Source organism: Gorilla gorilla, chromosome 14, assembly GCF_029281585.2.
Source record: "Gorilla gorilla gorilla isolate KB3781 chromosome 14, NHGRI_mGorGor1-v2.1_pri, whole genome shotgun sequence".
NCBI lineage: Eukaryota > Metazoa > Chordata > Mammalia > Primates > Hominidae > Gorilla > Gorilla gorilla.
In genome coordinates, this window is record NC_073238.2 from 126,092,233 (window position 1) to 126,108,771 (window position 16,539).

The following is a 16,539-nucleotide window of genomic DNA, read 5'->3' on the forward strand; positions in this document are numbered from 1 at the left end:
ATTCCTCCCAAAGGTTGGAAATGTCTTGCAGTGTTTCATTTCCCACCTTGCTTTGACTGGCGCTTACTCAAAGCCAAGAGAGAGTTCAGCTATTTGAAGGATGGAGTGGCCAGTAAGCCACTTTATTCATTCGACAGAAGAGCGGGAGGCTTATGCAAAATGTCGCCTAGCCCCCTCAGCTTTCTCTGATGCAAGGAATGAAAACAAGATGGATTTGATCCTAGAGTGTGATGTGAGCTCTTACAGCTCACCTCCAGGACCTTAATATGCCCTTTTCATAACACAAACACCAGAAGCTCTAGAGGTGTCAAGATTGAATTGCATCGTTGGCCTTGCAAACCCCAAATCCATAAAGCAATATCACACATCACACAAGCTAGAAAGAATGATTACAAAATAATGTGTGGCCAGAATAAGCTCAGTAGGAAAGATGTTCCTTGATACATGAAGAAAGCAATGTCTGCTTTGAAATATTTTCCATGATTTTAAAAACATTTGATTTTCTAATTAACTTAGATTATTACTATGGCTATGTAAATTTGAACAAGTTTATATTCATATTGGCAGTAGGAGGTGGAATGGAGTGAATTGATAATGCAATGGGGACTGGATAAAATTAAGACAAAGTTCTTACCGTTTTTGAACTCATAACCTAGGGAAGAAGGCAGAAAAGTAAACAAGAGATTCATAATTAAAACCTGATAAATACTGTAATAAAGGTGTGGATGAGATATGGTTTGGGGAAGATAAAGCAATAATTCCGATGGTCATCTACTGGCAATATGTGAAGCTTGATCTTCTCCTTCTCCTTCTTCTTGTTTTTGGAGACGGGGCCTTGCTCTGTCATTCCAGGCACCTCAGCCTTCCACTCCTGGGCTCAAGCAATCGTCTCAGACTTTTATCCAGAGGGAGGTTCCCTAAGGAAGCTTAAGCACCAGGGTTCTTTGTTAGATTTGAGAGTGGCCCTAGACATTTCGTACTCATAATTTTGTATTCTGCTTCTCAGAGAGGGCTCCCATATTGTAAAGTTTTTGGTCCCACAAACCTGGTCCTCTCCCTGCACCCAGCAACTCTCACAGTCCTCTCTAGAGGAGCCGGAGCTCGGCGTTCAACTGGCTTTCCTCAGTTTTGCTTCTTAGTGAATTGGAATATCTATTATACTTGTGGGTGCAGGAAAGTCCCGGTGGATGAGTGTGTGTGGTGTGTGTTGCACATGTGCTCTATGTGTTGCATTGTTTTGTGTGTTGTGTCTATGTGTTCTGTGCTTGTTGTAAGTGTTGTGTGTTCTGGGTATGTTGTATGTTGTGTGTTGCATGAGTGATATGCATATGTGTTCTTTGTGTTGTGCGTGTTGTGTGTACTTTATGCATGTTGTATGTGCTTGTGATATTGTGTGGGTGTGTTGGGTTGTGTGCATGGTGTGTGTGGTGTGCGTTGTGTGTTCTGTGTGTCATGCATGCATGTATCCTGTCTGTGTGTGCATGTATGTTGTGTGCTGTGTGTGTTGTGTGTGTGTGTGTGTGTGGTGGAGAATAGGGGGTCTTTGTAAGGACCCAGCAGTGTGTGCAGCGGGTGACCGTGGACCTCACAGGACAGTCACTGGGCTGACTCAGACCCCCTTTTGGAGGAGCACGTCTCTGTCCTTATTGCCCCCCCTTTTGTAGAAAAGACAACTTAAACTCTCGCTTTGTTGGGAAGGTGGATCAGCCAATCAAAACCGAGCCACAGATGTCAGCTTATGAGACTGTGAGGCTCCTTAGGTTTTATCTCCTTCTAAAAATCCTCTATGCTATAAAAAATGATGAGTTCATGTCCTTTGTAGGGACACGGATGAAATTGGAAATCATCATTCTCAGTAAACTATCGCAAGGACAAAAAACCAAACACCGCATGTTCTCACTCATAGATGGGAATTGAACGATGAGAACACATGGACACAGGAAGGGGAACATCACACTCTGGGGACTGTTGTGGGGTAGGGGGAGGGGGGAGGGATAGCATTAGGAGATATACCTAATGCTAAATGGCGAGTTAATGGGTGCAGCACACCAGCATGGCACATGTATACATATGTAACTAACCTGCACATTGTGCACATGTACCCTAAAACTTAAAGTATAATAATAATAATTAATTAATTAATTTTTTTAAAAAAGTTGAAAATGACCCTTGCTCCTGTCAGATCTCCTTTCTTAAACAAGCATGCTCAGGGCAACTACTGGCCTAACTTGATACTTCTTGGCTGTCCTGAAAGAGCATCTTTGTCCATCAGTGCCCTTGAAATTATGCACAGATTAAATAATAAAATGAATCTTTCACATATTAGAAAAAAAAAAAGAAAATGTAAAAAATTCAGAAAAGAACAGAAAAATAAGTTGTGCTCCCACAATCCAAATGGCCACTATTTTATGTGGCGGGTGGCGGCATTTCTTTTCCATCCTCTCCTAACTACACAGCATTTGGAGTCCAGCCTGTCCTGTGGGACAACAGACACTTCTGCTTTGCGCCCTGTGTAGTAAGAAATTTGGTCTCAGCCCAAAGAGAGATCTGGCCTTTGTCCCCAGTTCCTGGGAGAGAACCTCTAAGGCCTTGGAACTTCCCAGATGGCAGGAATGTGTTTGTTATTCGTGGTAGGTCCTGATGGTTTCTGCTAATGAGGTGACTCGTGGTGGGCCCCCAGTGGCTATGCTAATGACTCAGGATGGGAACAAGCCAGGCCAGAAAGACCGGTAGAGGGCTGGGGATTGGACGTCTGTCAGTCCAAACTCTGACCTCTGAGGAGGGCACAGGGCTGGAGCTCGAGTTCAACCACATGGGCAGTGCTCCCCCAGCCATGCCTCTGTAATGCAGCCTCACTACAAACTCTGGACACAGAGACTCAGGGGTGCTTTCCCGGTTGGCAACACACACTGATGTGTTGCGGGGTGACGTGCCCTGTGGGGTGACACACTCTGAGGACACAGAAGCTTCATATTTGGAACCTTCCCAGACCTTGCCCTGTGTGTCTCTTCATGGGTTAGTTCTAGCCTTCATGCATTTGTTAGAGTAAAAGTGTGACTGTAAATGAGGTGCTTTTCTGAGTTCTGTAAGTCACTCTAATGACTTACAATCTAGTCTGGGAATCCCAAATTCATGGCCTCTCTCTGAAGTGAGGGCAGTCTCATACGCACCGTTCCCACAGGCACAGTTTGCAGCCCCCTCCCATGGAGGGGTTTTTGCTCCCTGGCCTCACCTGCTAGCTGGGGTGGGAGAGAGAGTTACAGGCTCTTGTGAAGACCAGCTCTGGTGTCCACAATGGGGAGAATGGAATCCACTTTTTCCGCGGCCCTCACCATGCTGTGAGGGGACAGGCCCAGGTGTAATCACCTCTGGTTTGTAAATTCACAGAAGAAGTAAGTGTCTTGGCCAAGGTCATGCCGAGGTGGGGGAGGATGAGGTTCTTGTGTTGGGGAGCCAGGCTGCTCTGCTCCTGAAGGAAGCCTGTGCTCTGGCCAAGAGTATCCCGTCTGAAACACACACTGGCAGCAAATGTTTTCTCTTTTACAGACTGTGTTTCTGACTTGTTTTTCTTCTTCCTTGCTGAAGCCTGTTGTGCTTTTACAATGGCAGAAACTACTCCATACCCCTCATTGCAGGGGAACAATACCCTTTCACAATGGGGCTATACAGTACCTGACAGATTATGTAATAATTTTCATTGTCCTCACTTGTCTAAGAATAAAAACATTTTCTTCTGAAAGTGAGGCGGCGTACACTATAATCTGATCTTTTGATGAAGCAAAGAAAAGCTGATTTATTTTTAGATAATGAACTTGCTGATAAGCCTTAATTTGGACCCAGCGTGTTTGACTCCGCCCTGAGGCAGCGCAGCCCCTTCCCCCTTCCAAGGGTCCACAGGGACTGATGTTGCCTGTGGGTGCCACACCCTCCTGAACCCACCCAGGAGTTTGCTTTGAGTCTCACGAGGAACAGTAAAGTCAGAACATTTTTGGGGGCTCAAAACTCTGCCTTCCCTCCCATGACGATTTCAAGTGTTTTCTTTTTTTTCTTGTTTCTAGGTTTCAAGCAAATAGATTTTTAGAAATGATTCTTGATCTTTTGCTTTCATAGAGTGATTTGAGATGTTAAATATGGGTGCTTAGAATAAAGGCCACCAGGAGCTGGAGTCCCTCTGCTGGGGAGGGTCCGTCTTCTGCATCACATGGGGGCTTTTTTCCTCCAGATAGTGGGTGGGAAGTGGACAAAGTGCCATTTATATCTTTGGGTTGACATATATCTAAATAGAAAGAACGACCTGGACAAGTGGACCAAGTATGGGACCAGGGTGGGAGGGGAATGGTGGCTCCAAGTGCTGCTTGGTGAAGATTCTCCTGGCCATGGGATGTTGTTGGCATTGTAGAAGGGAGTGGGCAAGGCCATATGGCCACAGCTGGGAGGTGGGGGCGCAGCCTTTTATCTGGCCCGTGGAAAGCAGCCTACTTCATGCTGTCTGCAAGCAGCACCTAGTCCGCCCTTTTGGATGAAAAAGTGAACCAGCATCCATGCAGTGCTGGCTATGTGCCTGGGACTTGGTAAGATGTGCGTGATGCACAGGGCACACCCAAGTGTGCAGGTGAGGGCGAGATTGCCAAAATCCTGCAGGTGAGCCAAGGTCATCCACTGGAAGAGAGGATGGGAAAGAGGCTGTTACAACAGAATAAAGGCCCCCAAAGACATCTGCATCCGAATCCCCAGGACCGGTGAACATGTCAGTCACCTTACAGCTGTGACTGAGGGACAGGGTCTTAATGGAGAGATTATCCTGGATCCTCCAGGTGGCACCAACCTAATCACAGCCCCTTCTGGTGGCACTCAGAGGGATGTGACTGTGGAGGAAATGCAGAGGGATGCAGCAATGGTGGCTTTGGAGACAGGGAAGGGGCCGAAAGCAGCGAATGAAGCTCTAGATGCTGAAAATGGCACAGAATGAATTATGCCCTAGAGTGCCTGGAAGGAAATACAGCCCCGCAGGCACCGTGATTTTAGCACGGTGGGCCCTGGGTTGGACTTGGGACTGCAGAACTGTAAGGTACCCCTCTGTGCTGTCGTGGTGCCGTTAAGTTTGTGACTTTCTATCGCCACAGCAGGAAGCTGAGGCAGTGGCATGGAAGGTTTGAGGAGAGGAGCCCATGTGGGACCTCCCTCCAGGACCTCCCTCCAGGAGCTCAGAGTGCCAGGTGTGGCCTTGGGAGCTTGTGAGAGGTGCAGTGACCTGTGCCTCCCCTGACGGACTCAGTCAATGCTCTATGCTAGCAGTGTCCTCAGGTGCTTGCCCGCTCAGATCTAGGAGAGTAGAGCCCTAGGTGCCCATGAGGACGTGGCTGTGAATTTAAAATGCAACTGATCTCGGCAGCTGCATGTTCTGTTGCCCAGTGCTGCTGCATGGGTGCAGGCGTGGCCAGGTGGGGAGCTTGGTTGAACCTGGGCCGTAGGTTAGCCAGTCGAGTGTGATGCTGGGAGGTGGGGTGGGGGTGAGGGGTGCATGTCAGGACATTCTAATAAAAGGAACATGAAAATAACCTGGGTGCAGAGGACAGGAGGCCACAGCATGGGCGAGGAACCTGGGAGGAGGTAGGTCCTACGGAGAGGAGCTGTAAGTGGCTGGGGCTGCAGGGCAGAGGGCATGTGCAATGGAAATTATGGGGAAGTTGAGGTTATTGGTTATGACAAGGTTGAGAACCAGAACCAGCTGCCTGTTTGAGTTTAAGGTGAAGACAGGCTTCCTTTACTGCAGAAACTTCCTGAGGGCACGATTAAGTCTGACCCCACTGCTGTGATCAAGGATGTCACTACTTAAACATATGTGGGCAACTGTGTCTGATTGTGTAGCCTCTAACTGGACCCTTGTGGTTTAATTTAATTCCATCCACAAAATAATACCTTGAAGTATGATCATACCCATTTTTACAAACAAGGAAACACAAGTTCAGAGGGGCTAAGTAATGTCACCAGAGTCACACAGATGGGATGTGGCTGAACTGAGGTGGAACCTGCCACCCTCATCCCCTGGGATCCATGAGTAAGATGAAAATCCTCCAGCAAAGTGGACAAGAAATAGAACGACGTAAAGAATGAAGACAAGGGAGGTGGGGGGGAAGACAAGAAGAACGGGAGAAAACTCTGTGTTGGCATTCCTAAAAATTACCCTCCAGCCACAGGACATAATCCGAGTGATTCTGGTTGTCAGCAGCCACGTGCCCAAGTTAGTTGAATTCCTCTCTCCCGTGGGACAAGGTGCCTTCCTTGCATCTTCCATTCAGGGCTGCAAAGCGTGGAAGCTCTGGGTGATTCCGTGTCAGGTGGTGGACTGAGTTATGTTGCCGTCCCCAGAAGTTAAGAGTGAAGGTCCCAGGAGGGGAACTCATCTTGTTCCTGAGGTCAGCACGGTGATGGGTTCCCTTGAGCCTCCATCCCCCATGTCAGGACTTCCCTGTACCTGCCCTTCGTCTCATGCCTTTCCCCCTATGAGGAGGAGGGCAGGTTTCCTTCCCAGCTTCTCTGGTCAAGTCCACGGGCAGCACTGAGGATGCAGGCAACTGGGGCCCACACCTCCACTCTGTGCATAGATGGTGCTTGCCAAATTTGGCCCACCGCCTACTTTTGTAGACGGCGTTTTATGGGGACACAGACACCCCTGTCCATGTACTTCCATGGCTTCTTTCACTGGTCAGCTGCAGAGCTAAGTAACTGAGACAGGGACCACTTGGCTAAGAAAGCCTCCAGTATTTACTCGACTGCCCTGTGCTTTGGACTCAAAAGAGCTCCTGTCTGGCCCTCTGGCCACGATCCTCTCCATGAGACACGGAAGCTACGATGCTCGGCAGACAGGCTTGTGAGCCCACACCCTGCCTCCAGCCCAGGCTCCAGGTACCTGCCCCAGAGTTCCCTGCACAAGTGGCCCCAAGCTTGTGCTGGTCTGTGGGGGTTTCTTCCCTGGGCTGTTCTCCTGGGCATGTGCAGTCCTCAGGCTGATGGGCAGCTATGGGAAGGCTGGTCATGCAGGCTGGGTATCCACACACCTGCACACGTAGCTCCTCCTAGTGCAGCATGGAGTCAGGGATGGGCCGGGAAGGGCAGCCCGGCTGTCTTGGATCCTGCACACGTTAGAGGGGAGCCTGGTCTTCAATCTAGTCTTCTTTCCTGCTGCAGTTCGTTGCTCTATGAATAATCTTCTCTCTTGTTCCTTAAATCTCTTTCCAAACATGCTTGAGTATCCCTTCTCCTAAAACTCTGAGGTAGAAAGACAATAAGATGAGGAGAGAAGAATCTTTTCAACAATGAGAACTGTGAACGCTGGAGGCACATATGCAAAAGAAAGCAGTGGACTTCAACACACTGTCCCCAAAACTCACCCAGAATGGACCATAGACCTGGATGCAGGTGTTAACACTAAACAACACTACAAGAAAACATGGGAATGACACTTCATGAGGTTGTGTCAGATGACGGTTTCTTCTTAGACACAGCACAAAAGTCACAAATGACAAAGAAAAAAATAATACGCTGGACTTCACCAAAATGAAAAACTTTCATGCTGCAAATTATATCATCAAGAAAGTGGAAAGAAAACTCACAGAATGGCAGAAAATATTTGCAAATCACATTTCTGATAAGAGACTTGTATCTAGAATACTTAAAGAAATCTTACAACTCAAAAGTAAAAGGACATATAACCAAATTTAAAAATTGACAAAGGATCTAAGTAGAGTTTTTTTTTTTAAGAAATAAGTGAATGGACAGAGTGAGAATGAGTACTAATGGGTATGGAATATATATATATATATATATATATTTTTTTTTGGCAGAGTCTCACTCTGTTACCCAGGCTGGAGTACAGAGGTATGATCTCGGCTCTCTGCAAACTCCGCCTCCCAGGTTCAAGCCATTCTCCTGCCTCAGCTGCCCGAGTAGCTGAAGTTACAGGTGCTCACCACCACGCCGGTTAATTTTTGTATTTTTAGTAGAGACGGGGTTTCACCATGTTGGCCAGGCTGGTCTCGAACTCCTGATCTCAGGTGATCCACCTGCCTTGGCCTCCCAAAGTGCTGGGATTGCAGGTATGAGCCACCGAGCCCAGCCTATGGAATTTATTTTGAAGTGACAACAATGTTCTAGAATAAAATGGTGGTGTGGCTGCCCAACTCTGTGAATTTATGAAAAACTATTAATTATGCACTTAAAACAGGTGCTGTGGATGTTCTAAGAATTCTCTCAATAAACTGTGAAACACACCTCTGTAGCAGATTGTTTTCCAGATGTTTTCACAGCCATGTTTCTGGTTTGCATCTCTTCCAGAACCTTCTCACTCCCCTAGCAAGAGGTGACATGTATTTGCTCTCCTCCTGGAGGCAGGTGAGCCTTTGGGCTTACGTGGTGACAGGATTCTCTGGAAGCCATGCTGCATGTCTTCTGAGGCTAGGTCACAGGAGAGGCTGCCTCTTCCCCTGGCTCTCTTCCAAGAGCGCTAAGCCAGCATGGGGGGTGGGGGCTGCCTCCCTGTTGCAAAGGCCTTATGTCAAGACTCCGGGGAGGCTGGGGGACGTTGGAGGAGCCCAGCTGATTCCCGCAGCTGTTGTGCCCTCCCAGCCCAGGGCAGGCGTGTGAGTGTGGGGCTCCAGACGACCCTGCCCAGTGAGGTTGCAGACATGAGGGGTCCGCACCGAGCCCTGCCCAGACTGCAGGTTTGTGAACAGAATAAACGTTGTCGTTGTCAGTGACTACATCTCGTGGTGGGTGAGTACACAGCACTAGGTACCTAATGCAAGTGCCCTGGCCATGACAACCCAAAGCCTTATTTCTCCCTAACTTCTCAAGGGAGTGCCCTCTCCTTCTCACTTCCTTTGCAACCAAGGCACGTGAAAGAGCAGAGCATGGTCCACCCCAATTTCTGACCGCCCAATCTGCTCGTGGTCAGTTCCTTGCTTTCTCGCTCTGATGTGCTGAGCTACACCCGGAGGATGCCCAGACCTCCATGGCCAGGTATGGTGGTCACGGGCAGTCCTAGCCTCTTCCCCTAGGTGTGAATTTCAGTGCGTCCAGCTGGCTTCCCTTTTCCTGGACGCCTTCTTCCCTCCCTGGGGTTCACCGACTGTGATTATGTCTAGAGTATATTGAGGCTTCTTTTATGGGACTATTCTATTTGAAATTTGAACTCGGAAACTTATAAACCCAGTGGGAAAAAACCACTCTGCATTTGCCTCTAGACTGTTTCCAGTGGAGACTGGCAAGAGGGCCAAAATGACTTGGAACTCAGGGAAGAGGATGAATAGGAACCAGACAGCAGGGGAGGAAGAGAGGCGTGTGGAAATTGCCAGGGAGCACTGAGCCAGTTTCAGCAGCTACAGGTTAACAGGTTCAGCGTTTTCTGTAAGGAGCCATTGGGAGTTACCATCAGACTCCTGATGTATCTGGGCAATCTAACGAGATCATGCTTATGTAGTAATACCAGGTAATTGTTTGTAACTTAATGAAGCTTCAAGTTCAGAGCCTCTCCTGTCCTTGTAATGAAGGAACCCTGGCCTTTGCATCCTGATTCTACAGTGAGCTTTTAAAGGAAGGTGAACTCTATCCTTGGGACATGTTCATAAGGCCCAAAACAGAAGCAGAATCAGGTGTGCGTGCAAGGATGTTCCTTGAAGCGCTATTTCCAATGGCAAAAATCTAGACGCGGCCGTAATGTCCAACAGCATCCACAGTAGAAAAATAATATTTGTTACAGCCATACAATGAAATGCCTGCCAGCTATTGCAAATCATACTTTCAAAAAGTTTAATGGGAAACTGCTTATAATACCTCAAGTAAAAAGCGGGGTGGATGCAGGACTATATAAATGTTTCACCTTTGTTGCATTTACACAAAATAAATGCAGGGAATGAAAACACAGGGAGATAACACACAAAACTCTTGTCCATGTTTATCCTTGGGTGGGAGGATTGCCGGAAATATTAATTTTCTTATGTATTTTCCAAACTTTTTATACTTGTTTATGCCTACCGTTGTCAGGCATTTGAGGTACAAGAGCACAAATAATTATAATACACTTCGACAAAATAGAAATGTAAGTTATAAAGTAGGTGCCAGCAACCCAAGAATGAAAGGGATGGATCAGAACTCCACCATGGTGGCCCAGCCAGTCCACGCCAGTGTGTGATAACAGAACAGGAGCCGCTTGAAAGGTTAGAGGACAGTGGCCTTGGTGTGGGGGTGGAGGGGCCAGTCAAAGGCTCCACCTAACACTGAGCTTCCTGGTAGTCAAAGAAAAGAAGAAAATGTAGGGTCCTTATACAGTGATTAGTGGCATCAAACAAATTCATCTTGAGAGACTCATGTTTTCCTGCCTTGCTTTCAAGGTATAACTTACTCTGTGGACTTTTACCCAAGAGGCATGACTTCAATTCATGCAAAAACAACCAGAAATGTTCTTCCCATGGGTAGGGCTCTTTGTTCGACATTGCATCACATCAGAGGTGCAACCCAGAGGGCTGAGCTCTGCTGTGAAGTTTGTGAGCCTGACTGGTGTGGACTGAAGGGAACCAACACATGGCCTGAGTGGAGGGCTAGCCAGCACCCGTGGGTATGAACTACTTTCTCCTCCAAAGGCATCTGACTGTGCTAAGCATTTGGACAGGTGCTTAGATGTGGAGGCAGAAGTTTTGGTGAGAGAGCCTATAAGAGATGTTACCCCATTGTGGTTTTGATTTGCATTTCTGTGATGGCCAGCGATGGTGAGCATTTTTTCATGTATACATATGTAGCTGGCCTGCACATGGTGCACATGTACCCTAAAACTTAAAGTATAATAATAATAAAAAAAGAATGTGATGAAATGTGCAGATTGTGAATAATAATTAGCCTAAAAAAATTATTCAGCCATAACTGTATATCAATTAGTACAATCCATCTCTACTGTTCAGGTTTCTCAAGAGGAAAGTTTTTGTGTTTCAAAACAATGAAGTATTTAAAAATAAGTCTTTTAACTTCCTTAGATAAAAATGTTGGTATCTCAAAAGTAATAAAGTGTTTTTAAAGTAAAAAAAAAAAAAAAAAAGAGAGAGAGATGTTACCTACTGTCCACTTACTTCTATGTTCCTCAAAGTCAAGTTTGGTTTTGGGCAATGAAGATTTTTGGGTAGAAATATAGGAATTAAGTCAAGGTGTGTCCGCTGCAGCTGAAGCAACCCATTTTTTGGATGGGAGATTTCAGAATTGCTCATTTAAACACTCAAGAAGCTATGCCCAGTATATGGTGATTCATTTCAAGGACTGCCGATGCCGGCTTTTCTCCCTGAGTGCAGTGCACAGAGGCTCACTCACCTTGCTGCTCTCTGCCAGTCACCCAGCAGATGTGTTCACCTCTCTCCACCTCTCCAGGTCCTCTGGATTGAGAAGGCCTGCCTTCTTGAGGAAGGCTTGGATGCTGGTGTCCAAACCCGGGCTATGAATCTATCTTACAGATGGCAACGAGGGGCTGACTTCTGTTTTTTGGTAACTAGCTCTCAGTACCAAGTGTGTGGGGTGGGGGGACGGGGACGACTCAGCCCTTTTGTTATCAATTTTCTCACCTAAACACCTTGTCTTTGCTTTGCCAAAGCCATGTCCTTAGCCGATAGGAGATAGAAGACCAGTGTCTTATTTGTACAGAAGGGATCAGAATTAGAAACACTGTAATAAAGAAAGGCTCTTTCTTTACTGACCATTCCAAAGTTGGGTGGTTCATTTGAGCACCTGTCTTCCTCTCTTAAATCTATTTCTTGAACCACTTTCAAACTTATAGAAACATCGCAAGTTTTGATAAGTTTGGATCCTGACTCTAAAATGAACTTCTAAAGGAAGACAAAGAGTATACTTGGGATGGTGTTCCATGTAATGCTTGGGATAGCGATAAAGTGGGCAATCTTAGGAAGTCTCATCCAAAAAGGCAGTGCCTTCAGCTACAAAAGTTTTTCCCCACTGAACCATTTCAGAATAAGCTGCTGACATAATGCCTTTCCCAAATATTCTAGCGTATTTCCAATAAAGCAGGACATTCTCTCATATAACCACAACCCCACTATCAATATCAGTGTATTAATCCATTTTCACACTGCTGATAAAGACATACCCGAGATTGGGAAGAAAAAGAGGTTTAATTGGACTTACAGTTCCACATGGCTGGGGAGGCCTCAGAATCATGGCAGGAGGTGAAAGGCACTTCTTACACGGTGGTGGCAAGAGAAAAATGAAAAAGATGCAAACATGGAAACCACTGATAAACCATCAGATCTTGTGGGACTTATTCACTACCACGAGAACAGTATGGGGGGAAACCACCACCATGATTCAAATTATCTCCCACCGGGTCCCTCCCACAACACGTGGGAATTATGGGAGTGCAATTCAAGATTAGATTTGGGTGGGGACAGAGCCAAATCATATCAATCAGGAAATTAGCATTGATATGTATTACCATCTAATCCTTAGCCCCTGCTGTGATTTGAACAGGCTCCTCAAATTTCACATGTTGTAAGCTTAGTCTGCAATGTGGTAATATTGAGAGGTGGGGGCTCTAAGAGGTGACTGGATTATAGCCTCCCTGAATGGATTAATCCATTCATAGATTAATGGGTTATCACAGGAGTGGGCCTGGTAGTCCTGTAAGAAGAGAGAGAGAGACACCAGAGCCAGCACGCCCAGCCCCCTCGTTAGGTGATGCCCGGCATGGTCTCAGGACTCCCCAGAGAGTCCCTACCAGCAAGAAGGCCCTCACCAGACTTGACCCTTGTCCTTGGAATTCTCAGCCTCCTTAAGAAATAAGCTTCTGGCCGGGTACAGTGGTTCACGCCTGTAATCCCAGCACTTTGGGAGGCCGAGGCGGGTGGATCACGAGGTCAGGAGTTTGAGACGAGCCTGGCCAACATGGTGAAACCCTGTCTCTACTAAAGATACAAAAACTTAGCTGGGTGTGGTGGCACACGCCTGTAATCCCAGCTACTCGGGAGGCTGAGGCAGGAGAACCACTTGAACCTGGGAGGCAGAGGTTGCAGTGAGCTGAGATTATGCCATTGCACTCCAGCCTGGGCGACAGGGTGAAACTCCGTCCAAAAAAAAAAAAATTCTTTTCCTTAGAAATTATCCATTTTTGAGCATTATTTTATAAGCAACAGAAAGCAGACTAAGATTGACCCCATTCAAGTTCAAGACAGACCCCATGTTTCCAGTTCAACCAAGGATGCCCATGTGTCCACAGGGCCTGGGTAAGAAGTGCACTCCGAGGTGGCTCCAGGACCCTCAGAAAGGACCTGGGTGAGAAGTTCACCCTAATGCGGCTCCAGGACCCTCAGAAAAGGCCTGGTGAGAAGTGCACACTGACAGCACTCCGGGACCACCAGGCTTCCTCAGCTGGGAACATTCCTCACACCTCCCTTCATGGGAAGGTCACTCTGAGGATTGCAGGCCAGTGACTTAGTGCAATGTCCCCTGTGTGGGTTTGTCTGGTGTTTCCTCAGTATAGACTCAGGCTCCGCTCCTCTGGGATGAGGAACTGGAGAGGGTGATGTCTCCTGGCTGCCTGTCCCTCTGAGCAGCCCTGTGGCTGGTGACAGTCACTTTCGTGTTTGATCAAGGTGGCATCTGCCAGGCTTATTGGTGGCACAATTCCTGCTCGGTTAGTGTTTTGTGTGTTGGGCTTTGAGACGGTGCATACACTAGGTTACCATCATTCTTCATTTTGATGCTTAAAGTCTCTCGTGTTTGGCCAGGAGAAGCCGTGCAGGCTGGTTCCCGAGTCTCTCGGGCACGTCGCCATCATTCTCCGAGGACGTTCCTGTTTTGTGACACCACGCAACATCCCACGTCCTGCCCAGCCCTGGGGTTCTCCGTCCCTGCAGGGAGCCCTGGTTCCTGTCAGTGGTGCCTCCTTTATCCCCAAATTTGAGACGCTGGCTCCGGCCAAGCAAGGGGGTCAGGATCCGGGAGGGGATTTTTCCTTGTTTTTTGGGGGAGGAGGCGGCTGTAAGGCCACCTCCATCTGGGCCACCTTTGTTTCCACACCTCTGGGGAAGCCGAGGCCCAGCATGGAAACAAGCCCTTCCCGGTGGCCCTGTCTTCCCCGCCTCCCTCCTCTGAGCAGGAGCTCTGCGCCCGTTACCAGGGCCCTGCTCATGCGGCTCAGTGGAGTTCTCTTCTTTTCTTCTTCTTCTTTTTTTTTTTTTTTTTTGGTTGATTTTTTAAAAACCCGCTTATCTATTCGGCTTCAAATTAATCCCCAAATGTTGCTTTATCAAACCATTTGTAGTTGCAGTGGCTGTTGATTACAGATGTACATCATTTCTCCCCCAGCCTTTTTAAAGGGCCAGTCACTATGGTAACCATATTACAGAAAATTACTGCGTCTCCTTAAAATACCCTTCAGAAAAAGGTCATTCGGTATTAACATGTTCCAGCTAAACCAGCAGCGTGAGCAGTGCTGGAGCATTGTCACCACGCACTGTGCTTCCGAGTGCTTGGCTTTGGTTGCGTAATTTCAGGAAACTCTCAAAACAGGACTAAAGATTGAGAGTGGAATGTGCTCTAATGCTGCACTGTGTAGTGTGTGTGTGTGTGTGTGTGTGTGTGTGTGCAAATCTAAAAGCCACACTCAGTTTAGTTCTTGTGCTTACAGGGCAAGGCTTGTTGGCTCTGGGTTCCATTTTGCTGCTGCCCTGTTCTGAGTGTGGGTTGAGATTGAGGGTGCCTGCCCTGCTCAGACCTCAGGCTGACCCTTAGAGCAGGGCAGCCGTGGGCCGGGTGGATGGGACAGCTGCCCCCGGCATTGGAAGCGCTGCACCCAGGCAGGCTCAGGCCATGAACATTTTTGTTGTTTCTCATGAAACCTCAGGGTTTTGATAGAATATTCCATTGCTGGTGGGGTTTTATTTCCCAGAAATAAACGGCAACTCTCTCACCTCTTTCATCTTCCAGGGGAGGAGACAGAAGCACAGAGGCCCCTGAATCTCACCACTAACTTTTGTCCAGATGGTACCAGACGTTCCACCTTCTGATCCTGTGCTGCTGCTTTCTTAAAAATTACTCACTCGAGGTCACCCATGAGCACAGTGTAATGAGCAAGTAATCCATGTAGTTCACAATGAAAAGCAGCAGCCCTCCCTCCACACCTACCGCTCCCTGAAGTGGCCACCGCCACGTGTTTGGGTATTTTCCTCCTAACTTCTAAACAATCTCCTTAATAGCCCCTTGGATCTACTGAATAGCTATTTCTCCAGCACGCACTCTGCCAGGCTCTCCTGTGGGAGGGGGGGGGGCTTTACATGTTTCAACTCTTACTTCTCTCTGCCCAGCGAGGAAGGTATTATTGTTCACCCCACGAGGAAGCAGAGGTCCTGGGAAGAGATGTAGGCGGCCCCAAAACAGGGAGTGAGAGACAGAAGTGGGATTGGAACCCAGCACTGTGCCTGCGGCGTTCATGGTTTATCAGCTTTGCATGTTATGCGTGGAGTTAATTCCATGGAAGATGAAGATGGACGCCCCATATCCACCAATTCTCATAATTCCTTTCCCATCTTCCCATCTGCATCGCTAACCAGTGTCCGCACGTGCTGTCTCGCTCTGTTTCTCTGACCCTGTGCCTCTATCTCTGTCTCTTTCTGCCTCTGTCTGTTTCTGTTTTACACACACACACACACACACACACACACACACTTCTTGAATCATTTGCAAGGACCCCCACCTGTGTCTCCAGGAACAAAGAGAGCCTCCTGTTTAACTACAGTTCTATTGTCTCCTCAATAAATCGTACACACCCCATGATATGGTTTGGGTCTGTGTCGCCCCCCAAATCTGATGTCAAATTGTGATCCCCAGTGTTAGAGGTGGGGCCCAGTGGGCGGTGATTGGATTATGGCGGTGGGTTTCCTCTTGGCCCTGTTCTCGTGATAGTGGTGAGTGCTCATGAGAGTGTGGTTATTTAAAAGTGTGCGGCACCTCCCCCTTCACGCTCTTCCTCCTCCTACAGCCACGTAGAACGCACCTGCTTCCCCTTTCACCTCCCACCACGACTGAAAGTTTTCTGAGGCCTCCCAGCAATGCTTCCTGTACAGCCTGCAGAACTGTGAGTCAATTAAACCTCTTTTCTTTATAAATTACCCGGCCTCCAGTGGTTCTTCATAGCAGTGCAAGAATGGACTAGTACATCCCATGTCCCCACGGTGTCTTTATGTATTTTTAAAATCTCGGGATGTAACCCAGGGCCGTTGGATTTTTGAGTACCTACTTGTACCTGTTGCACCTTGAGTTCCTACTGTTTCAGAAGCTTCCAGGAAGAAGCTCAGGCCCCGGGGGGAGGTGAACTTGGGTGAACCCTCCTCATTACCATCCTAAAATCCCCACCCAGGGAGGAGCTCATTCACCATTTCCTATGCATGTGGCGTAGAAGCAAGATCGGAACCTGTGCTGCGCTGCCTTGACTCCCAGCCACATGCCATGACGCAGCGCACCAGCCCAATAAAAGCCCCGATTTCACTTTTT